The sequence below is a fragment of the Aedes aegypti genome, chromosome 3, assembly GCF_002204515.2.
Source record: "Aedes aegypti strain LVP_AGWG chromosome 3, AaegL5.0 Primary Assembly, whole genome shotgun sequence".
Classification (NCBI taxonomy): domain Eukaryota; kingdom Metazoa; phylum Arthropoda; class Insecta; order Diptera; family Culicidae; genus Aedes; species Aedes aegypti.
In genome coordinates this window covers 267938145-267964504 of record NC_035109.1, presented here as the reverse complement: position 1 = coordinate 267964504, position 26360 = coordinate 267938145, and the positions used below count along the sequence as shown (strand labels likewise).

The window sequence follows — 26360 nt, the reverse complement described above, 5'->3', positions numbered from 1 at the left end:
TAGTAATATTCATGCTTTTCTTATTCAAGATTCAGGCCTGGTCAGTCACTACCAGTGCCTTGAAAATCGGAGCTTTAGAGACCTTGCTTGAAAAAACACCAAGGACAATAAAAAGAAACGTAACCATTATCAGGATATAGGAGTTTTATTTCTTTTGAACATTTGACTTTTTTGACATTTCTCTAAAAATATTTAGAAAACTTTTTCCCTGGCACAATTTTTATACGCTTCAATATCTTCTATATCAATATCTATAAATTTAACATTAATGAATGATTTTCTAAGATTTCAATCTACAGGCACAATGACATTTCAGTTCACATGATGAAAGCTCATTCCACAATAAAATTTAGCGAGGGGTAATTCAAAAATTATTATTATATTAATTTCAGACACGTTCAAAGATAGTACCCCGGCACCGAATATTTTGAAATCTTGAATTTTGATTCACTGTTTGACGTAGACTCTGATTATGAAAAAAATCTAGATACTCCTGAGCAATCCAATTTCTACAAAAATGGCTCCAGGGATTTTTTTAGAATTTCCTACAAAACTGTGGTTCAGGATTCATGTAAAAGTTTCCAAGGAAGTCGCCAAAGAAATCGTCTAGTAGGGTGGGGCTTATTTTACGAAAGTTGTCAGAACAAAAATTCGTTTGCTCTTCTCAATTCAAATTACATAAAAAAAAACTCAAAATTTGAGCAAAAAATATTAGGATTCAGAGGGGACGCAAGCGATTTAAAAAAAATGTGACTTTTAGTGAAATATTCATTACCTTTATCAATTCTTAACCAATTTTGAAGTATTCAGCATCAATCGCATCAAAATTAAATTAATAAAAAAAATGTAAAACATCTAATTTGACTAAAATCAAAGCTATTTTAGTTAAAAGTTGTTTTCTAAAATTTGTTTTTTTTTACTAAAAATCAACCTTGTTTGAGGGGGACGGACCTGGTGTAGTGGTTATAACACACGCCTCTAACCCCTCTAACTCTAACTCTCTTGTTGTAAGACCATTTTGAAGGTTAAACAAGCAACAATTTGAAAAAAATGTTTTCCGTTGAAAATTTGTTGTTTTGTTTAAATAATTGAGTTTTTTTTTTAATTAGAGGTGTTGTATTAACAGTTTAAAAACAACTAAGTTAGCTTTAATAGCAAGTAAAAAAAATTTGAATCGGTGGAGTATTCATGAAGTTGTAGTGAAAGAAAAAGATGTTTTTTTTTTAGTAAATCAGGGAAATGATTGAAGAAAACTATTTTTAACTAAGACTAGTGTTGTTCTTAGACAAATTTGATGTCTACAAAATTTTGTTTTTTTTTTATAAGAATGTGTTAAGAGTTCAAAATTGGTTAGAAAATAACAAAGAAGACTTCACTGAAGCTCATATTTTGAGACTTGAGAACTCACCTTGAAGTCGCTTGCGCCACCTCTAAATCTTAATATATTTGGCTTAAACTGAGGGTTCTTTTTTATGTGATTTAAATTCAGAAGGGCCATGAATGGAAGAGCACTTTGATTTTTGACTTTGAGAGCTTTCGTAAAATAAGCATGGAAATTTCAAGGATTTTTGTTTCGAAAATCATTGTAGAACAAATCTTAAAGTAAACTCTGATGAAATTTGAATGTATTCCTTGATGAACTTCTACACGGATCTCTGAAAGAACTCCTGGGCTCTTGGGGAAGTCTTAGACGATTAGATAATTGTAAAAAGATCGATCAAATCCTGCCTGTTTTTTTTAAAGAAATTACTGGTATAATTGCAGTAGTATTTACTGTTGTGGAACCTTGAACGAACTAATAAAGAATCCTTTGAAGGATACACTAGATAAATTACTTAAGAAATGTTTGGAAGAACTGCTGGAGTAATTTTGAATGAAATACTGGAGGAATTCATATATAAATTTGTGGAGGAACTTCACAAGAAATTCCTGATCGTATTTATAGTTGAATTTCAAGAATTCTTGGAGCGATTTCTGAAAGTGGCCGTAGATAAATTCTTGTAGGAATCCATGCGAAAACAAATATCATGCAAATCGGTGTAAGAATTCTTTCACAGTTTCTTAGAAAATTCCCTTAACATATTTTTTTAAAAAATCTCTAGAAGTTTGTGGATTTTTTTTGGAGACCTCCTGCAGGAATCTTTAGGAGATCTTCAGTCCCAGCGAAAATTTTCAAAGTAACTTCTTTGAAAATTACTGAAGGTAAGCGTTGGAGTGCTTAAGGATTTCTTATTACAAATTCTAGAGAAACTACTCGAACCATTCTTTGGAAAATCGCTTGAAGAATTTTTAGATGAACCTCTACAAACATTTCTGAAGGGATTCCTGGACGAGTCTCAGAAAGTATTTCAGAAGTAATTTCTAGAGAAATCAGTAGAAGGATTCCTGAAACTTTTCGTTTTGAAATCTGAGAAGAAATTCGTAAAAATATCACGTAATAGTCTCTAAAGGTTTTTTTGCAGCTTCTAGAATTTTTCACCCGAACTAACAACAAGCATAATAAGGAAAAAAAGAGACTTTAGAGACCCTTCAATCAAAATAGAGACTTTTTAGATGATTGCATTAAAATGACTTGCCGGACTTGTTCCTAGAAGTAATCTGCATAAAGTTATCAAGAAGAAACATGAATATTGCTATTTTACATTCATATTCAAACTACTGCATTTTTCCTTGCAATACTGATTTCCAATTGATCGCCCATTTTTCGCGTAAAAAAACGAAACCCAAAACATTTGGAAAAAAGTGCAGTGTTGTCAACGTGTGACACAACAATCAAACCGTTGCGACCACATTCCTCGAATTTCTAACTCAATCAGATGAATTTCTTAATCCATCTTTTGCGACAAATGCCCAACAAAATACCAGAAACTCGAAACCGGTTGAAAGCTCGAACGAAACTTAAAAAAAATGCACACACAGCCTCCTCCCCGAATCGTGCGCGACACACACACGTACGGCCAATTTCTAATATTTATAACAAATTACCCCCTTGTGTGCCACTTGTCCAAGGCAGAAGAATGTGGAAATTTATAGCACAGTCTATCATTACCGAAGTGCATTTCTCCGTGCACGTTTCTTTTATTTCCACTTTTTTTTTCTACACACATAATCATCATGCACGCGACATCGGCGGAAAGCCACTACATCACCACCCAGCAGAGTATTTCTCATCTCCTACCCGATCAGAACAGCAAAACAGAATTATAACAACTGGTGTTTTTTTTGTAACAGTGTGCTATAAAATAAGCTGATAAGTTGTTAAAATAACAATAAATATAACAAAATTTACACAGACTGTAACAAAATTATAACAGAATAACATATTTAGTTCGTAAACTTTGGTAAAAAAATAGTTTGAGTATCTCTCAATTATTTTTTTATGTGTTTGCGACATTTTCGGGAATCCTGTATTATCTGTATATTAAGGTACTTTGGATGAGTGGTGGGCCGATTAGTTCACAAAGGGAAGGTATGGGCTGATTTCAACCTGATATGTCTATCGGGTCCAAGTCGGATCAAATTGTATCCGATGTTGGAACAATGTCAGGTTAACATCGGATTAACTTCGGATCAGTGTATCAGTGATCAAAATGTAGTTGGGTCATTGGCGATTATTAATATGAATCAAAGGAACCCTACTGTTAAGGGTATTGCAAATAAATTATAACGTCATGAAATTCTTGAAAAAAAAAACAAAGCTTGATATAATTATCTACAGTTGATATAATTATATTTCAATTTTGTTATGCCTTCCTGATCGGGTACTCAAGCTCTGGCACAGCCTCCATAGAGGAAGCCCAACCTTGACTCTTGGCGACGTTATTTGCCGCAGCGCGTGTGCGCCACTGTACTGCTCCCCAAAGCAAAGCCAAAAAACGTCATTTTGATTCAAATTGGAATCCCCGTCGATGTCGAAACAGGTTCGATTTATTTGGAAACAAGCCATCGCCCGCCTCTGTCGGTCGCGATTAGGGACACCTACACACGCGTTTGAGAGAATGCACCAGAGCTTATACAAGAAGAAAAGATGGATCGCTTTTTGTGATTGCGCAGTAGACTGCGGGATGATCTCCAAGAATTGTATACATTCTTTTTAGTTTTCATAATTTTTATTTTTGGTCGAACATTATTAGCGGAAATAATGTATTGATTTCTCAAAATTCTTGACCCATTTCGCGCAAAATCGTATTCCGCGAGCTGACAGCACCCTCTCAGATTTCAATGAAACTGTATGGTATGTAAACCTTGACTAAGTAAGCCTAAATATGCAATAGTTTTTTTTTCAAAATTTATCTGGACTATCGCTTAGAAAGGGTTGGCTCTTTTGTTACAAAATAATGTAATCGGATAATGGTTACTCCTACAAAAATGTGTTGTGTAGATGACATGTAGATAATTATATGAATTTTTGAATACTGAACATAATCTCATTTGTGCCTGACACTGGAAAAAAAAGATTTTCAAAATTTTAAAAAAATGTCCATTTTTTAAATTATTGAAATTTTGTTCCAAGATAGGCAATTATGTTTACTACCAACCTTCCATACATAGCAATGAAAATAAGTTTTTCTACCAATTTTTATTGTCTTAAAATTTTTAGAGTGTCATTTTTAAACAAAACTAAACAAGTGACAGTCACAACAATTATCTAAGAATTCGATGTTTAAATTTAGAAAATCATTTTTTTAAGTGTAGATTACATATGAGATATTTTTTTAGTATTTTTATTCAACACCTTTTTCTAGGATTTGCCATTTTTATTCAAGACCTTTTTGTAGGAGTTGCCATTTTCCCATTACATCATTTTGAAAAAAGGTAAAATAGTTTGGCCCTGTCCAAAAAATAGATCAGATAAATTTTTGCAAAACTAAGTACGCAAATTGGCTCACTTAGTAAAGGTCTACCTAACCAGAAAGTTTCATAGAAATCTGTGAGGGCACTGTCAGTTCCGAATACGATTTGGCGCGAAATGGTTCTATGGCGTTTACCAGACAGCCCTTCAGCGTCTACTATAATTTACAGAAGACAAAACTACCAGTCGTTTACTTAGTAGATTTTGGGCTAAATTTTCTGTAGGTAGTTTGAAGTTTGACAGAATCTCGTATTTCTGATAGACCTGCTGAATTTCTAGACTTATCTTAGGCAGATAGCCGGACGAGATCTCTAACTAGAGGATCTCAGCTCCTGGCGTTATTCAACACATCCGTCACTCTCTAGCACTCTTCATCGAACCAGTCATTTCGTGTCTGCTTCGCCATTTGCTAATGCCTGTCAGATCTTATACCGCTCGTAGTCTCAGCTTCATGGAAAGGATCTCTCAAGAACCTCCGTAGGAATCTGCAAAAGATCACTCTTGGAGTCCACCGAGAATCTAAGCAGGAACATACTACGAATTTTATCACTAGAACAATAACGATTCAAGATAAATTCGATTAGTTATGAAGATAAAATCAGCAAGAAAACTTGGCATGGATTTCCCAAGGATGGAACATGAGAAATTTTGGTTTATGCCGCTTAGGCTTTCCCCAACGATTTTACTAGGGGGTCTTTGCTGTACGTTATTTAATACATCCGTCACTCTATGACACTCTTCATCGAGTCAGTCAATTTGTGTCTGCCTCGCCATTGACTGGTTTCAGGATTGTGTTCATGGATAGGATTACCTAAGGTGTTGACATCACTGCAGGCACTAGCAGGGTAGGAATTCGTTTAGCTAAAGGTGAAACATTCATTAGAAAGAATGGGGCAGTTGTCGGAATGCCTGAAAGTAAGGCGACTGGAAAATGGAGATATTTTGTTTGGAAGTCCTTCAGAAGTGTTCATAAACATGTTTTGAGTCATGACTTTTTGTGGATTGCTTTTGACTGTAATTCACCAGTATTTTTTGGGATGGAACATATATTCACCATGCATTTGGATTGTTTGAAACATTCGTAAGAACATCCGTTGTTGAAAATAGGATTGTGAATGTTAAAATACTTAAACATTTCGAACACCTGGGAACTGATATGATATGTTCAGTTGGCATTGCGTCTGTTTCGCGAAATGAAAGTTGAGGGTTCGAATCTCATTGATTTGAAGTGTAACTTTTTTTTTGTAATTTTCACTTTAATTTATCCAATTAAACCTCAGCTTAATGTATGTCAAGTTTCATTATTTTGTTGCTGATTAATGGTCATTGAGCTCGAGTTATTACAGTATAACGAAGTCGCCTATTGATCTTTTTCGATTAAACAACCTGAATGAGTTATCTCAAGCCCAGAGTATCAATCAAGTACCATTATCAACTTTTCAAAATCCACTTTTAAACATAATCAACTTGTAGCTTGACCTTCCGAATTCATCAGCCAAAGAAATGGAAAAACCAGCAAATCGACCAATATCGTCTTGCAAACAGAGAACTAGTTTCCAAAAAAAGCCCAATGAAAAAAAGAGAACTGGACGACGGGAATGATGCAATCTTCCAGTTTTGTCTGCGTTGCGAACGGGTGAGTAAATGAACTCACATTCTTGCTCTACGTCCTTGAAGTTTGCTCTTTCAAGTTTCAACAATCATTAGCCGGCGATATCTCACAGAATGTACCATCGGGACAACATTCTTTCCGTCCGACGTCCGTGGCGCATTAATCTAGCTGAGTTGAACTTTCAAGTGCTCTAATTTACGCCAATTGCAGCCTTCGTTGCATAACTGCGCAAAATGTCTCATTAGGGAGAATGTGGTGCAGTAGTAGCAACCGTAATCAACTCAATATAAACTATGCTGGAATCGAAGCTTGGGGGTGCGTGTCGATAAGTGGCTCAACCAAACTGACGGAAGGCACAACCCTTCGGCGATTGATCGGAATTGACGGTGTAGAGGGAATTTTCCGAACAGACACAGCCGGATTGGCGAATGGTAATTTAGTTTTTTTTTTTCTCTGAACTGAATATACAAATCGCTGGAGAAATGGTTTTATTCACCTTCTAAACAAACCGTTTCCATGTGGTGTGGAGTGGAGTTACACGGTAGGGACAGATGGTTCACGTTTGGTGCATTTGTGAAATATTACTTTCGCGTGCGGCTCTCGGTAAACAGGCCCAGGCAGCAAGAAAAAACAAACTAGCGGTGGAATGCGGCATTTGCAAATTTTACGACGGAAAGGCGTGAGGAGTGGGATAACATATGACTGAAGGATGGTGTCTATGGTATTGAAAATTGTGATTCTATGGAAATTATGTGAAATTTGAGCACAAAAGATATGTTTTGATGAAAATTATGTGAAAATCGAGCAGCTACTCGAAATTTAACAGGTTTTGTTGCCGGAATATATTTCTAAAATGGTCATCTCTTATTACGAAGGATTTGCAATTAACATAAATATACCAGACAAAATTCGAGAAGCTGCTCGAATGACATATTCCTTACAATAAATCCAATTCCAGCAGGAAATTTATCCAAATTAACCCAAGTCAATTGAGCATCGGACTTCCAGTCAACGTTCCGCTAATGAACTGACCTTGACCCCGGAGAGTCCCCAGGCAATTTCAGTTAACCAAAATAATAAACACTTCATGAAGCAAGCGGAACGGTCACTTTCAGAGCTGCACATCGTAAAAATTGTGACCATTTGTAATAGGTACCTCCGCCCCATCGTTTTCGTGGTGGAGATGTGGCACGCACATAGCACACAAAAAAATATGACGATAGCTGAGCTCGAAGAAGCATTGGATATTGCAAAGAAGGAGATTCGACCTACACGCTGGCTGACGGGCTGAAAGCCATACCTAAATAGCTGAACGAAGCAAACTACCGCCGCCGTCGTACCGCAATCGAGTCTTTCTTATCCAATTTATTAGTGTCGTTATGACATAGATCTTTGCCCGGTGCTAAACACACCCCAATGCACCACTACTTGAACTGTGTGGGGCATGGCAGCAGCACCCACTCGAGTGCGTTTAGGGATGCGGTCAATAAAAAAAGGTTGTAGATTACACACGAATTGTTGGAACACTTTTCAAGCTGTAATCGAAAACTATGATCCTTATAACTGATTTAGGATTATCAACTGTTTTTAGTCAATCGATTACATGAAAATTGAGACATCCCTAACTGTATTCATGATTTTTAACTTGACAAGTCCGAACACTAATAATCGAACAATCGTTTCGACTAGTCGAACAGTTTTCAGAACGTTTTAAAAATTAATTATTTTTAGGCTTATGAGATTAGTTGGGTTATTGTAAAAAACAGACACCCCTAGCGCTGATACTAGTACCCGAGTAAGACGCAACTCCATCAAACAAGGAGAATTCGATTAACACATCTCCCTCTTGACGCGTTCGACATTCACGCGACCTGTACCCAATCTTAAGGACACGACTGAGGATGATGATGAAGCTTGGGAAGCCCCCTTTGAGATATTGAAAAATCCAAATGCGAGCTTCATTATGCAATTGCAAACGGACATCCCCCTCATTTCGCAAACCTCGAACTTCAATCCGGCGCAGTATCTAACCAGTGCATAGTTTTTTCGGTGAGTGATTTGACGTCAGGAAGCACAGTTCGTGTGTTATGTGAGCGCGCACGCCACTCGAGACGAGTTCAACTTGAGATATGTGTGTTGTGTCCTCCACGGAGGGGCGAAGTTTTTTCGAATTACAAAACAATCGCCCTGTGTGTCAAGTTTCCAGCTGACTGACTGCCTGCCTGCCTACCTACTGGAATGGTTCCATGTTTTTTCTGCCACCATAGTAGAGGCGAGGGCGGAACGGATCATGTATTTCTACAAATTGGCACATGTTTGACCTTCGCCTTGCCTCAGCGGATACACGTGAGAGAGGGCGAACTCACCCCAACTTTATCCGCCTGGCTGTTGCCTGCCACTATTTATCGCGAAAAAAACGGGGTAATCGATTTCAGTTTGCGAACTGGTTGGCATGTGTTCAGTCAGTGGGAACCCAAAATGCGATTATAATGGTTAAATGGACTGTAAAATGATGTGCTGCTTCATTCGAGCAGGTTTTGTGAACCCTTTGAAGGCAATTTGATCACTATTTCAAATGAAAATTTAAAAATGACAAATAAATGTTTTTAAAACCACATTGAAACCATCATTGGAAAAATTCGAGCAGCTACTCGAATAATTCACATACATTTACAACTGCAACTTATTAGGCTCATTTGATTCACCTCATGATTCACCTCCCTTCTTAGAAGCTTGAATTGTTTTGAAAATTCGAGCAGCTGCTCGAACAACTGAAATATACCAGCCTGCTTCTCAGCTTTCTAGCAAAATTCAGCAAGTTGTGTTCAGAACTTCAAAAATTCAACCGGAAATATCTCCGAGGAAGCCTTAAGAAATCATCCTAGAGATTTCTTCATGGTTTTATAAAAAAAAAACCTCAAAAGATACTCCCAGAACTTTATTGATGATTTTCTTCACATTTTTCTCATGGATTTTCTCCACAAATTCATCCATTGTATCTTCCATTGATTTCATTAGGATTTCATCAATATCTGAATCAGGTGCCAGTTGTCTAAGGATATCTCCAGACATTATTCCAAAGTTCCTTCAGGTGGTTTAGGGACAAAATGTCGAAACCCAAAACGTCGAAGGGACAAAACGTCGAAGAGATCGAACGTCGAAAGGACAAAATGTCGAATGCCAAAATGTAATAAAACGTTCGACGTTTCAGTATTCGACATTTTGTCTTTCGACATTTTGTCCTTTCGACGTTTGGTCTCTTCGACGTTTTGTCCCTTCGACGTTTTGTCCTTTCGACGTTTTGTCACCAAACTCCTTCAGATATGTTCAGGAATGTCCTCAAAGATTCATCATAAACATTCCTGGTGAGTTTTTACTGGCATTTTTCTTGGAATTTGTTTTCAAATTCATCCAACGCACAACGGTCCGAACCAACAATTCAGCAGGAAAAAAGTATTTCCTCTGTTCTCGTCCATTTTAGATGGTTGGGTGACAAAACGTCGAATGCCAAAACGTTGAAAGGACAAAACGTCGAAAGAACAAAACGTCAAAAAGCAAAAAAAATGTAACAACGAAATGTCTTGTAAGAATGATTCTCTCCCGAAAGAATAAATAATTCATTATGTGCCAAACTTTATTCATAGCATATTTAATCGACCCCGATGGGAAAAAAAGAAGTTTGGCAAACAATGTTGAAAATTCGTCACTTTCGACGTTTTGTCCTTTCGACGTTTTGTCCCATTCGACGTTTTGGGATTCGACGTTTTGGCTTTCGATCTTTTGTCCCTAAACCATTTTAGATGTATAATGTCTCCAGAGAAGTTATTCGCAATTGAGTTATGCAGCTTCTAGGAAAAATGTTGAATGAGCTGGCCCTATACAAGATTCAATTTAGAATCAAACTTTTTGTTTGAGGATATTTGTAGCCGCGCTCTTCTGCAAACTTTTAGAACATGTTATTTTGAACATCTTTGTCGAAGACACTTTTGATCCATTAGGTTCATGAAATTGATTCTACTAGTTGCAACTTGGGATTGGGTTTTTTCGTCGAACATTTTTTGTTTCCATTTTTTAAGCTCAAGTTTAGGGGGTATTTTGGGAGTGAATTTTTTCAATAAAAAAAATGGTTCTCACAGTTCTGACAGCAAAAAATGATTTTTGACCTTTCGAATGCCACTAAAAGGCAAATTATATCGAACTAACTCCATGAGTTATTGACAAATTAAATATGCTTATAACTTAAAAATTACAAGAATTACAAACTTGCAATGTTCAGCCTAAATGTGTAGAATTGTTTACTTTCCAATTCGTCTGAAGATCAAATTCACGTAAAACTGAAAACAAAAAAATTAGATAAAATAACTGATTTTTCAGGTCCACCCTAAGTTAAAACTTTCAGAATCAATTTGCTTAGCTCAAATGAAGAGTTAGATCAAAAGTGTCTTCGACAAAGCTGTTCATGAAAACGTTTTCTAAAAGTTCGCAGAAGAACTTAACCACAAACCTCAAACAAAAATAAAAAAATGAGTTAAAATTAAATCCTATATAAGGGCCACTCTATTCAACTTTTTTCTATGAAGATGCACAACTCTATTATGAACAACTTCATACATTATATATCTTAAAATAGACGAAAACAGAGAAAACTTTTTTTTTTCCTGCTACAATATCGATCCGGATATTTTTTTTGGGATCTCCTCAAAAATTTGTGTTTAGAATTTTTTTTAGGACTTGAACCATAAATTTATGTAGGCGTACCTCTGAGAATAATTCCACAATTTGCAATAGATTCCCACAGGAGTTTCCAAAGTTATTCTATCAGGCATTTCTTCTGGAAAAGCTCTAAAAATTCGTAAAGTAAAATTTTCATGAAATTTTGAAGGATTCCCAAATAAGCATAACTGTGTGGAGTCTGGATGAAATGTCAGGAACATTCCTAAAGGGATGTGCAAAGGAGAAACTCCATGGCAAATCCCTGAACGAATCTATAGATAAAATCTGGCTGAATTTCTGTATGAATAACAAGACCCATGCGGTAATAACTTAAAGAATCGGTGAAAACATTGCACAAGAAATTTTTCGATTCGGCTTGAATGATGTTGGACAGGGCATGTTTTAAGTTTGCCGGACATCTCCAGAAATTACTTCAAAGATTTCTTCAAACGTTCGTGGTGAAATTTTACTGACATTATTCTTGGAATTTCTCCACAAATTTATTCAGGGTTTCAATTAGGATTTCTTTAAGATCCCAATCAAGAGTTTCTCTAAGGATATCTCCAGAAATTACTCTAAAAATGTTTATCGTGAATTATTACAGTAATTTCTATAAAAATTCATCCTGGACATTTCAGGTGAATTTTTACAGACATTTTTCCTTGAATTTCTTTACAAACTCATCCCGAGTACTTTCCACAAACTAGTTCAGGATTTCAAAATTTGATCCAAGATTCAAAGGTATCTAAAATTTCAGGATTTCAACCGGAAATTTCTTGAACACTTCCTTTAGAAATTACTTCAACACTTCGTACAGATTATTTCAGAATTTTTCTCAGTTATTCATCCAGGCATGTTTAGAAATCTCTGTAGGAGAGTTGAACTTGTTTCTTCGCTCTGGCGTTACGTTCCGTAGCTTGAACTTCATGAAGAATATTATTTTATATTTCTTCTAAGGTTGTCTCCTGGAACTGCTCTAAGGAAAAATTAGAGATTTTTTTCAGAAATTATGGATGTATTCCCTTGTTTAAATTATTCAGTATATCATAAAACGTTTCTGGAGAAATTTCTATATGGAAGGTTTTCTTGAGTATTTACTTTGAAAGCGGTAGAAGCTTTCCAGGAAGAGTTCATGGAGTTTCGAAAATTGTTGGACAATCGGAGTAGAAACTAGGGCGATTTACCGAAAAAAAAAGCCCAAACGAGTCTCTCAAAACTACTGAAACAAATCTTTGTGAGTTTTCTCTGGGAATGGTTGGAAGATTTTCTGAAGTAACTAACATCTGTAGAAATCGATGGAAGAACCTATAGAGGAAACCCTGGAATCCTGGGCCCATGGGACAATTTTCGTAGCAATTATGGTGTAAAATATTGAAGAATTCGTCGTTGGATTGGTGTAAAACTTCCTGGACGAAATTCTGGAGAAATTTCTTTAGACATTATTTGAGAAATCGCTGCAGAGAAACCTTGACTAATCTTTGAAAGACTAATTGAAGCAATCTTCGGCGGAATTACGACAAGGATCTCTAGAGAAGTCCTTGAATGTATTTCTTGAAATACCTCAGGAGGAATCAATGGAAGACTTTCTGAAGGAATTTTTGAAGAAATTCCTGAAGAATCTGTGTCTTTTACGGAATCTTGCAACAAATCACTGCAGGGATATCATGTCAAATCCCTGGAAAACTACGTGAAGCAATTTTCGGCGGAATTTCGACAAGGATCTTTAGGGGAGTCCTTGAATGTATTTCTTGAAATAGATCTGAAGACTTCCTGAAACTCTTCATCCAGGACTTTGCAAAGCAATTCATAACGAATTAGTGTCTTTTACGATATCTTGCAGCTATTTTAATCATGGAATATTGAAGATTGTCTATAGCAATTTCTGTTATGATATTATTAGAATTAGACAAGACAAAGTTTTCCAGGACCACTAGTAAGAAATAAAAGATCTGAAAAATGATATCTAAAATTTACCCTCGGATTAATTTTGGCATATCATATTAAGCTTTTGTAACATTTGATCTGCAAATATCGAATTTTGCTTAGGTTCAGAAGTTCCATGAATAAACTTTTGATATTATCATCAGATCTTTTGATTGTCAGAACTTCACTTCTACAAAGATAAACCGAAAGCGATCTACAAAAGAGCCACGATAATGAAAGGAGAACGTCAATGAGGGATGGTCGATGAAATAGTGATTCTTATTGAGTCGATTGACTCGTCAGTTTTAGTCTGGATTCGGATTAACTCCGATAATATCATACAACTCAACATTCATCATTCTTTCTCAGAACCCCACACAGCGATTCACACCTAACTTCAAATTGCACCATTGTAATTCCCCCGATCGTGCAAAGATTGCCGTATGCGCGTCAGCTGTCGTCGATGTTCTGCGCGGAAACCGATGATCCAAACTGTTCAGCCTCCGCAGAGACTCCTCAACTCCGAAAGGAAACGATATTCACTTGGGCCTTTTTGTTGCTTATGTAGTTGCTTCAACTCGTTCTCCTATTTTCCAACGAAACGATAACACACTGAGGTAAATATTTGCACCGATTTATATTTCATTTGTTTCAATTAGCACATTGTGCGGGACACGCACACAGACAGACAATGAACACAGGGGTTCTTCACTGCACTCTCTGCCGCCCACCACTGGCTACTGGCTGCGGAAGGAAGGGGACACTTTCGCGTACATTCGCACTTGATCTGCGCGCAATTTCTCTTCTCGTTTGTCCCGTTGATTGTGCACACGGTCGGTTTGCAGGAGGATTCGTATATCTCTCCCGGGAATGATTGTAAATTAGATTAATCCCACTTGATCGTGTGTGCACACACACTGATACAGCGCGCGATCGCGATCGCTATGATACAGCACAGTTGTCACTAAACTCTTCTCGTCTGCTACAAGGTGGGACGACACAGTCCGGGATGATGTGATGTTTCTATAATTTGCCCGTTGATTACGGATCAAGGTGATACTCTTTGGAACACTGCTGAATGCATACACACATTCGTAAAAATAGCTCGTTGATGGCCTCGTTATGGCCTTTTATGATACACAACACTTCGCTTGATTAGAATTGTTGATATATTTATGATCTGCCGCACGATTGCTGGATCGTAGACACACGCGTTGAATGAAGCGCTTCCTTGGAGGAAGTTCTGATCACAGATAGAGACGGCCGCGCAACTACTACCGGGTACTAACACGCACTACTTCTGGACTGATGTAAAAAAAGTGGACGTCAGGTCACTACTGCCTGTAACTATTGGAAAATTTGGTAAACTTGGACTGGAATTGACACCGTTATGTAACTAAGGATACTGCCACCGTGCGAACTCCGGAATCTCTGTCGCGATGTGAACCTCTGCTGAACTACTGTTTTCTTCAGTCCTGTCAACTGTAGCGTAGGTCCTCAGCTGTACGTCGCGTCGTCGCGTCCAGAACTTCGCGGATCCGTTGTCCGTTTGACAACTATCGTAACTGTCACACCGCGCGGACTTGTTCCCGAAACTCAGTAGACACAACAACTCCGTCCAACCGTCCGAAGAATTCCCGATCAACGCATACACACAAACACACGTACACGCTCGGTTCTCTTTCCGTTGGTATGTACAGCGAAACTGTGGCACGTCGTACGTTCGGTCTAGGTGCGCCCGCTCCGGAGGCCTTCCGAGGGCAGAATAATCAGGCACTGTCCGACCGTATGTTGTGTTTTGCCGTTGAGTCAGTCAGCGTTGCCCGATTCTCACTCTCGCTCTCGGTATTTCTGTCCGCTTGTTGTTTCTACTTGCATGGACGGCGGCTGGTTTCTGTTGTTTCAGACGAGACGAGACACCGAGAGGGTTCAGCCAGCAGTCGTTGGTCGTCGGACTCAGACAAAGCCGCCCCTCATTCAGACGCGGAGATTCTCCCATTCAGGAAAGGCAGATAGCAGTTAGGTGAGACTCGTGAGTTCTTGGTTTCTCTTTCATTCAGCACAATGCGCTAACGGTCGTCGAATCGTGTTTTCGCTCCCCTTCGCAGACTGATGGACAGTTGTTTTTGTTGCTGTTCAAGGCAGATGCGATTTGTGAGTGGGTAAACTGAGAGAGACGGTGCGGTGATTAGAAGATTTTGATTTGACGAGAATATAAACATCCAAAGAAATGACATTAACATTCATTTTTAAGTATTTCAACATGAACTGCAATCAATTTGATGACAAACTCACAATGTCAAAGATGCTCTGAATGGTGGTCGATGTGGGGAAAATTCAATACTGCATTGACTCATCCTCTAAGTTTTATAGATACGAAAATAGCTTTGCGAATTCATTTAGGGTGCATAGGCGAAAAACACTAACTTTCATCCTACAAGAGTTCTGTGCCAATTTTAACATTTTCATACAAAGTAGGCCAAAATCGTATGAATGGGTGCCTTTCCCCCAGTTGTCTAGCGAAAGGTTTTTTACGGCACAGTTTCGCTTTGGTTAGCGAATTTTGATTCAAGAAAAGGTGAATTCCTATGATGATAGATTGTATGCCATCTTGCATTCAATCTATATCAGAATTCGCTATTATCTGATAGAAACACGATCAAAGCAAGCGAAGAAAAACATCCCATCTGTATCGGTCCATGATCGGCAATATTTTGGAAGTTGTAACAAGCTCGATAAAGAACAGCTGCGAACGAGAGCCCGAAAGAGAGAGCGATGATAAAAACTCTTTTTTCTCGTTCAATTGCCGTTGAGGATAGGTGTTTTATTTAAGTGGCTGGACAAGTAATCCCCGGGCAATCTGATAGCAAGAGTAGTAGATGAAAAACAGGTTTTCTTGCTGTACTGCGAATTATAAGTACAAATTATTAATAAATATTTTCCATAGTATGGATTAACCTCGGTCAAATCACAACGTATATCTCATCTTGGATGAAATATATAAATATATGTCAACTTGTTAGCTTTTTGTTTTTTGTTAGATTTCTTCCACATAGGGTCAGTGTTCCCTTAGTGGACAGTCCCCTATAGTCGTACTAGTGGCTTTTTACGGCCGTTTTGCTATAAATCTTTTCAAAATATTTTTTGACATGAAGGTTAGGAGCTATTTATCTAAGTACCATTGATACATAGCTTGATTTTGTTCAAAAAATGATCGAAATAATTAGTTTTGCTTAAAATTTGAGCTCCCTTGCGCCTATAATAAACCTATTGTTCCTATAGTAGCACTACTGAGAGAAACTATTTTTTATTATACGAAATAATTAATGAATTAAGAACTTTTTTTACATCAAACGGAAGCTTTTGATCCACACTTTGAAGGAAAAATATATAAGCTTTGTAAAAATACGGTTTTGATTAGTATTTAGCCAACGCCGTGATGCTAGTGCTACTATAGGAACAGAAATTAGAAATAGTGCTACTATAGGCACATGTGTTCCTATAGTGGCACAAGCAATAATAAATACAAACATATGAATTTTCGTAGTTTTCATATTTTTCCCACAAAACCAAGATAAAAAGCTTTCAGATGATGTAAAAATAATAATGACGCTAGCGTTATTTTTCGATTTTATATGAATATTTGTTCTTAGCTATGCGGCTATTGGTACATCGACCCTATTACCCCGAATATCTTTTCGAATATATTCGATAAAATAACTTAAATATTATCTTATTTCGTTGTTTTATTTATATGATAAAATATTTCCAGGAACATTGGTATTCTTGAGAAGAAACAAAAAAGTGACCGGCATACACAAAAAACCTCTTTTTCAAACACCTTTTTTCTTACCTACGTCTAAAACTGCTATAACATTCATATTGTATATTGCAATATTAAAGCATCTCAAATTTATGCATAAAAAATGAAAAACAAGAATATCAAAAAACATATTACGTATAATCGAGTCCGACCTGTGATTCTTCCAAGATACTTTCAGACACCTATGATACCTTTAAGAATTTATTCTAGATTTTTTTCAATGAATAACCGCAAAAATTGCTTCGAAGATTCCGTCAGGAATCCCTCCGAAGATCGTTTGGGGAGTCCCAAATGTATCCATCAATTCTCTATATAACTATATAACTTCATCCAACATTCCCGAGAGGAAGAAAGAGCTTCGAGTATTCAACTTTTTTAAAGAATTGCTCCATTTTTTTTTTTTTGAAAAATTTCTCAAGGAAGTTTAAGCTACAAAAATTTAACTTTTTTTTTTAAGAATTGCTCCAATTTTTTTTTTGAAAAAAATTCCAAGAAAGAGCCGTAGGAATTCATGTATTTTTTTCAGGAATTACCCTAATTATAATTGAAAAATTTCCTAGTTGAAAACATTTTACAATCATTTTTTTCTCCAGAATTGTACCAATTTTTTCTGAAAAATTTCCCAAGGAATACTACAAAAGTGCTTCAAGAATTTTTATTTATTTTTTTATTTGAAAATTTTCTCTATGAAGTCTTTAAAGTTGAAGCATTTGTATTAATTTTTTCTTCTTCAAGAAGTGCTCTCATTTTTTGAAAAATTTTCCAAGAAAGAGCCTTAATAACTCAATTTTTTTCAAGAATTGTGTTTTATTTTGAATGATTTTCCTAGAAAGTCTTCTAAGTGTTTCATGAATTTGTTTTTTTTTTCAAGAATTACTCTGAATTTTTTGAAAAAAATCCCAAGGAAGTCTGCAAAGAGCTTCAAGAATTTTTTATTCAAGAATTGCTACAAATTATATGAAAAGTTTTCCAAGCAAGTCTACAAAGAACTTTAAGAATTCATGTTTTTTTTCAAGAATTACTTCACATTTTTTTTTATTTCCCAAGGAAGACTACAAAGAGCTTAAAGAATTCATTTTTTGTCAAGAATTGCTCCAAATTTTCTATCTCTGATGAAACTGGTGAGTGCTGAGTTTGATGAATTCTTACGAGGATCTCTGGAAGAACTCCTGGGCCCTTAACCCTCTGATAAATTTATGAAAAACTAATAAAAAAACATTTGAATCTCTCTTATTAATGTATTCGAATCCTCTGAGCAGAATCTCAATAGAGAAACTTCAAAGTAGATGGAGTACCTTGTACCTTTTAATTCCTTGTATCCATCAATTTCTCTACATAACTTCTTCTAACATTCCCGAGAGGAAGAAGGAACTTCAAGTATTATTTTTTTTTTTCAAGAATCGCTCCAATTTGTTTTTGAAAAACTTTTTTCAAGGATTGCTCCATTTTTTTCAAATATTTTTTTCTATTTTTTAATTTCTCTAGTTGAAGACTGTTTATGGAAATTAATTGAATTCATATTTTTTTCAAGGGGTGCTCCAATTTTTTTTTGAGATTTGCTCTATTTTTTTTTAAAGATTTCCCTAGAAGGTCTTCAAAGTGCTTCATGAATCTTCAAGAATTGCCCTGATTTTTTTTGAAAAAAAAATCGCAAGGAAGTCTACAAAGAGCTTCAAGATTTTTTTTTTTTTCAAGAATTGCTTCACATTTTTTTTTAAAACATTTTCCAAGGAGGTTTTACAAAGAGCTTAAAGAATTCAACTTTTTTTCAAGAACTGCTCCATTTTCTTTAAATAAATAAAATTTTCCAAGAAAGTCTTCAAAGTGATCCAAGAGTTCATTTTTTTTTTCAAGAATTGATCCGATTTTTTTTTGAAAATTTTTCCAAAGAAGCCTACAAAGAATTCATTTTTTACAAGCATTGCTTCACATTTTTTTCGAAAAATTTCTCAAGGAAATCTACAAGGAGCTTAAAATTCAATTTGTTTTTCAATTATTATTCAAATATTTTTGAAAATTTTTTCTAGGAATTTACTTAATTTTTTTGCTTCAAGATTTTTCAAGAAGCGCTCCAAATGTTTTTGAAAAATTTTCCTAGAAGGAAGCTTCAAAAATTCATTTTTTTTTTTTCAAGAATTGCTCCAATTTTATTCATATCCGAAGGAAGAGCCTTAAAAATTATTTTTTTCAAGAATCTCTCTTTTTTTTAAAAAACTTCCGTAGGAAGTCTGCTAAGTACTTCAAGAATTCATTCTTTTTTTCAAGAATCGCTCCATTTTTTTTTCGAAACATTCCTCAAGGAAGTCTTTAAATATTTTTTCAAGCAATTCTTCCAGGGAAATACCAAGGAAAATTTTCAGATGTTTTACGGATAATAATTTGAAAACCTTTGTATTGAATTTCTAAAGAAAATCCTAGTATTTCGATGAAATGCTGGAGTAATGCCGAGAGAAATTTCTGGAGGAACTTAAGGCCCAAGTAAAAATGGAGCAAATGTCAAAAGTGAAAAAGCAGTTTTCATCGTGAAAATCGACAAATCGAAAAAAATAAAAACACACAGCTGTTTTATTTCCAAAATAAAAGGGCTGTGTGTTTTTATTTTTTTCCGATTTGTTGATTTCAAGGGCGAAAACTGCTTTTTAATTTTTGACATTTGCTTCTTTTTTAATTGCACCTTAATAAGAAATATCAGGTCGAATTTATTGAGGAATTCTTGGAAAAGTTTACAAAACAAGGTTTCTTGGAAACATGTCAAAACGATCTTTTTTTTCAAGAATAAACCTCTTCCAGAAAGGTACTGCAGTAGAACCTGTGGGAAATACCCTAAAAGAACAACTTCTAGAGCAATTTACGTTATAATACATTGAATATCTGCCTAGAGAAATCCCTGAAGATGTTTTCAGACTATCTCTATAAGAAACACTGAAATGTTAGAGGTGTAGAAAAGATGAAATTATAGACAAATCCTTGGAGATAATTCTGAAATATACTTCTTATTCTATTTTAGTTCTGGCATTATAACCCAGATGGAACAGATCCTGCTTTTCATCTTTGTATTCCACGATTATTATAGTAGTTCCCTATTAGGCCATACGTGAATTTCGGAAAATTTTCAAATTTTGAATACTTTTGAATGTTTAAACATCAAGATTTATTTGATGTCAAACTACTGGAACACACAAAATGATTAAAAAATTGAAAATAATCATTTTATCATGTATGACGAAATAGGGAACCATTATGTCCATAACTGTTGCACCTACCCTTTATAAATTTACTGAGAGTTTACTGTATTCCTTTCGAGTGTTTTTTGTGCTAGATGAATTTCTTCTAAAATCATTTTGGAAACTAAGCGAAATTGTTCAATCATTTCACCTTAGATCCCTGCATGATTGTTGGATACTTTTTGGTCGAGCCCGTGATAAGATAGGACATGAAGACATTCTTCATCTCCAATTTAGCATAAGGTAACACAGGCGATTTTTTTCTAAACATTATGAAAGCCAAAGACTCTCAAAAATCACCCATTCATTTAGGCAAAAAAGTTGAGACCTTCCGGAGCTTAACAAACTTACGGTCTTTTTATCCAAAATCTTCCCGAATACAAGCACCGCCCAACATTTGGTAATACATTGGGTTCTCTCTGTTGATTATTGTATCTCTCTCCGTCTCTCCATTATACTGTGCACTCATCCTACACAATCCAGTTCATTATCGTGTCATAAATGTACGCCAAGACTAGTTTTCCATCGTGAACTTGAATGTCGAATAAACATCCCTAAAAAATTTTCTTCTTTTATACGGTTCGAAGCTAAAATAACTAAAAAAGTCTTCAAATCGATACATCTGGGATCGATATTCGTAAAAATATAGTGTTCGTCAATTTTAGCGTGTAATGTCTGACAATTCAAAGAGTGCTAGCCTGGGAGCGTAGAGAGCTGCATCCCAAGGTTTCAGGGAGAGTGAGAGACAGTGGGTTGCAAGGTGTTTCCTGCAACCGCTGAACAACCAGTTAAACCAGTTGGTTTTTACGATGCTACCTTGACTAGCGCAACAACAGCAGGCTAGGACACACAATCTCTCGCTCTCGCTCAATTATTTTATTCTCCGCTTACATTCTCTCATTCTCATCGAAGTCCGCCTCAGCGAAGAGAGTAATATGCAAATTATCCTAAATGCTCAATTGAGAACATTCAATGAGTGAGAAATATGCAAAATCAGACACTGGATAATCGGAATCTTTTAAAAACATTCCAACAACCTGTTCAGCAAAGATTATGAGGTAGGTATGTGTCTCTCATACCTTTGTTTGATTCAATTTTACCGTGCAGAGTTTTCTCGCTCCCACTCCAATGTGAATCGTTCGCTCTCGGTGCAATTCTGCTCTCCCCCGCACGGCGAAGTATCAAAAGCTATATTACTATACCATAATAAAGGTATCGGGAAACGCAAAGCGGCGACGACGCGGTGCGGCAGAAAACAGGGCGCGCGGTAGTTGGTGGCGTATAATAAACTATGCTAATTTGAACCTGCGCCACAGTAGTGTATAGGAACGTCGAGAGGCAGCGAGTCTGAATTCCGCATAAATTGATCGGAATTGACTCACAAAGAACACCCTGAATAGTAGCAGAGTGCTGTTCTTTGGAGCGATTTTTGTTCTGTAGGTATCACTCACTCACAACTGGCAGTGAATACCTGCAGCACACGAACATACACATACACGCGGATCGAAGATTTAAATTGACTGAATAAATATGAATGGTTGGATAGATGACGAAGGGAAAATGTCATTCTCACTCTCGGTGATGAACGCTAAAATGGAATTATGATTCGTTTTGAATTGTACCTATTAGCAGATTCTGACATACAAAACAAAAATGAACACGCAAAAAATGTTCAAAAATTATAAGATTACAGCCAATTGATCAGTAAATACTAAGAATTTTTATGTTTATTGATTTTGTATTACTTGTGAGAAGTTATTGCTTTAACTTTAATCAGTAACTTTTGCTGTATTTCGTCGAGCAACAAATTTAAACAAAATAATTTGGTCACAAATCAACAATTTTTGCTAAGTTTTTCTCAGGATCAATAGAAACTGCAGAACAGTAATTGAAGTACACTATGACCATTATAGGTCGTATCTTCAGTAATGCCAATGTTGTTTTTTATTCGAGAAAGCTAAGCCCCATTATTTTTTTAAGCTGGCAACACTCGTCGAACAGAACGAATAAGCTAAATATGTCTAATTCATGACAAAATATTAAAATAGCAATTTTACAGCGATACTGGAGTGGGCCCCAATCATAATTTAAAAAAAAAATATTTTCAAAGCTGGCAACATTGAACAGTAAAATAAAACAAGTAAAACATCCTAAATCTGATGGAGAATGACCAATTGGGATAAATCAACAATATTTTTTGTCAAGAACCAACAATTTTTGTGAAACTTTACTAATCAAAATAATTGTTTTATTCAACAAACAAACACTACAATGAGTATTTCTATCTTAGCGTGCCGATGTGAGTTGAGAGTAGGTATGTATGCCGGTTTCAATTGAAATTGATGAATGGCCGAGTAGGCTGCCTAATGCAGTATGGTGCACGAGGGGAAACTTTATTGCAGTTATTTGCATTGAATGTCAATGATAGAACTGGTATCCAAATGCAAATGTAGCTCTGGCTGAATAACAATTTATCGAGAATGAAATACAAAAAAGAAGCAGCTTTGAGGGGAAGAACAGCGTGTTTCTCTTGCTATACATAGCTGGTTGGCGCAATTTGGGTTTTGTTGTGTCCGTCCATCCATTTGGGACAATCTCTTTAAACGACCAATTTACAGTCAATTTCGCAGTCTAATGATAGTCGTGAGTGATAATCACGGTATTCATGCTCTCATACCAATGTAGCACACTTTGGCATAAAGGAAATGGTTATGATGTACATCCGACTATGATGATAGCAACTTTTTGTCACAAATCCGGACGAGGGTCAAAATTTCGGGGTGGATTAATCTGCCCATAAGAGCATAACCGTCCCATATGGATTTCCGATCCAACATTTGTTTTCATTCTCATACTCGAGATCAGGAAGGCAACACAATTATATCAACTATTGATATTTGTATCAAGATGCGAAGAAAACCATCCCATCTGTATTGGTCCATGATCGGCAATGTTTCGTAATTTGTAACAATATAATCAGAACTGTAACAGTAGATAATAAACAGACTCTCATGATGTGTTGCGGATCATAATTGTGGAGAGCGATAAGTGAGAAATACTTCCAATTTTCTCAGAATGTGATAAATAAATTCAATCGCTACATTCATATCAGCTCCTCAGTCCTTACACATGTGCGATGAAAGCCTCAATGATAGAGACAGTGTCGGACATGTCCCAGACCCGAGTTCGATTCCCGTCTTGGTCAGGTTTTTCAAAATTCGTATTTTAATTAACTATTGTGATATTCTAAAGATAGAATAACACTATTGAAAATAATACATCAAAAAAGAGTTAAAACCCTATCAGAAGAGCATATACTTGTATTATTTATTTAATTTTTTTTACAACAGAGTGTATCACAAAATGAGCTGTTAATATAAAAAAAAAATATAACAGATTAATTCACAATTATAACACATTTAGCTATATGTAAAACTTTACTGTGTCACATACGACGTTTATGCTTTTATGGGCAGAAATGGGCTTGGCAATGTGCGTTTCGATGTGCGTTTGGCTTAGTTGCGTATACTCAGCTGAAAGGTGTCGTTGATGGATGACATCAGCAAGCACTAGCAGAAAAATAATAATGCGGAACGATCGAAAAGTGCTGAATGTGTCAATATTACTCGGACACTCCGATTCGGAGGATCACTGTTGCGAGTGGTTGTTTGGGTAGATGACTCAGGTTCGAGACGAAAATATCGGAAAACAACACGGCCAATATTTGCAGCGATGATTAAGATGTCGGGGATATTCGGTGATGGTCACATCTGTGACAAATATGACGTGTGTGGAGTGCGAAAGTATCCGGTGGTAATTTATACGTGTCACATTTTGTTCGAAAATCGATCAAATGATGACTAGTTGCTCTTCCAGAAACGATCATGCTAATGGTCGTTGTATCTTGGAATAGCTTGACCGCAATCAGCAAAAAACTTGTCTGAAGTTTGGTTACGGTTGTTAAGCAAGATCGCAACTTCGCTGGTCGTACACAACATGAGCGTGGTAGCGCATCTCACATATCCATCAACATTTTGACTCAGGAAAAGTTATATTCATGTTTTGGAATCCTGATCACGATTCGACGTTTTGTAGAAATAATTGGAGGAATCTCTGAAAGGAAACCTAGAAGAATCGCCAGAAGTCGCGTCAGGAATATGTTAAGAAATTACTGGTAATTTTTTGGAAAAAAAAATCTTGAAGGGTTTTTCTAGCGAAATCAGAGGAATTTCCTAAGTAATCCCTGTTGTTAAAATAGGGCTAGTAGAATTATTTATTGCGTTATTTTTAAAGAGAAATTTTAAATGAATATTTTTTCATGAAGACATGAATATGACATGAGAAACATTTTCTAACTGGGTCAATGAACGTATGTCGTCCAATGTCTAGTATAATTCTGGTTCCGAAGAAACATTTCTCGCTGAACTCCGCAACAATGAGAGATTCTTTTGGGAAGTATTTCACTATTAATCGAAAGGTAATGTTCTTGGCTAGCGTTTCATACAAAAAAATGCTGCTGAAGAGGTTAACCCGTATAGGCCTGAGTGAAAGCAAAAATACTGAAACCCTCACAGCTCAGCGAATTCTTAACGGATTCAAATGTATTTTTGTCAGTTAACTGGCCCACATATCTAGTTTCTAGAGGTGGCCAGAGAAACTCGGAAATATACCTGTGGCCGTAGTTATTCCGGTGGGTCACTGGGTCAAGTAGGGTAAAAAAGGGCTATTTTTTGGGACATACCAAGTAACCTTTATTTATATGCAATGCCAATCATTTTAATATGCATTAATCATTAAGATCTGATGTTCAACATTATAAATAAATAGTTTTGCAGCGTTTAAAATATACCGGATGTGGCCATTCGGACGTAATGCTCGGAAGAACCGAATGTAGATTTGTTGGATACTAAACCGTTTCAATTCTTGAAAAGTAGAAATCAAACAAAATTGTGCACAAAAATGCCTTCCCATAAGCTTTACACAGATGTTCAGATACAAATTGGCCACTTTATCGTATGTTTGAGGCGTCCCGGGACCCTAAAATGGTCATTTGTAGGATTAATCTAATGCAAAACTCAAAGTTATCCAATTCAATCGTTTCTCAAAAGGTTTACACTGATGCAATTTTCTTAAAATTCCGCCATGTAGTGGCCTCATTATAGCTAATTCCGGAAATTATCTGTGACATGAAATTTACCTACCTTCAGGGGCACAAACGCACAGTACCCTTCTCACCCGACCTGACCCAGTGATCCACCGGAATAACTCCGGCCACATGAATATTTCCGCGTTCCTCTGTCCACTTCTAGAAACTAGATATGTGTGCCAGTATACAGACAAAAAATCATTTGAATCCATTAAGAATTCGCTGAGCGGTGAGGGTTTTAGAATTTTTGCTTTCACTCAGGCCTATACGGGTTAATGTAGATCAGTTATTGATTAAAAACAAAGTAGTAAACAAAGAGAGCTTCTCAATGTTAGATAGGCCCTTTTGAAAAGTAATGCGAGATTTGTTCACCGGGAATCTAAGGAGAAAAATGACTCAAAAACTAAACAGCATTACACGCGAAAATTTCCGAAAAATTGCTATGGAATTTCCTGAATAAATGTCTTATTCAATCTCAATTTATTCAATTCCCGAAGAGTAAAAGTTATTGTAAAGACAATTCACAAATAATAAGAATCTCTCCAATTTTTTTGTAACCGTTCATCATTGATCATCACCGATTTCAACTAAATTTTGGTCAAATGTTCATTAACTTGAAACATGCAAAAAGCCCCATTTTTATATCAATCGGATCACCCCTCGGCCCATGGGACCACTCGAGGCCAATTTGACAAAACCCTATAATTTATATCTTCGAAATCATTTTTATGCCTAAGAGCAAATCTCGAGAACATGCGTTTCGAAGTTAAAAAGTCGGAATTTTCCGTATAAAATCTCGAATTTCACTAGAATAAAGTTCACAACAGTGTAGTCAGGTTAATTTTTTTTTAGAATAATTATTGTATTTTTTTTTTCAATCCTGTTGTTATATTACTAGACAAAAGATCCAATCTAACCAAGCATGAGATGTCGGTGTTGCCAGATTTTCTGATTTTATATTTTTGATAAATTGAATTATATTTTAAACACATGATAAAATTTCGATTTCTTAGACATATTTCGCATATTTGGCAACACTGCAACTTTATACTCAACTTACATTTAAA

The 26360-nt window shown here is 36.1% G+C and overlaps 1 protein-coding gene across 23 annotated transcripts in view; it reads right to left on the bottom strand.

Annotated features, from left to right (window-relative positions):
• The window catches only part of LOC5579800 (serine/threonine-protein kinase MARK2), a 356247-nt gene that overhangs the window by 166930 nt on the left and 162957 nt on the right, over positions 1-26360 (bottom strand). For 4 of the 23 annotated variants that reach the window (XM_021848960.1, XM_021848984.1, XM_021848959.1 and 1 more), the window contains exon 1: positions 13644-15013. The exons of 5 other annotated variants lie outside the window; for them this stretch is intronic. The gene's annotated coding sequence lies outside the window, so the exon portion shown is untranslated. Of the gene's footprint in view, positions 1-13643; positions 15020-26360 lie in introns of those variants that run through there. 14 more of the 23 variants (XM_021848963.1, XM_021848975.1, XM_021848973.1 and 11 more) reach the window with 9 other exon arrangements.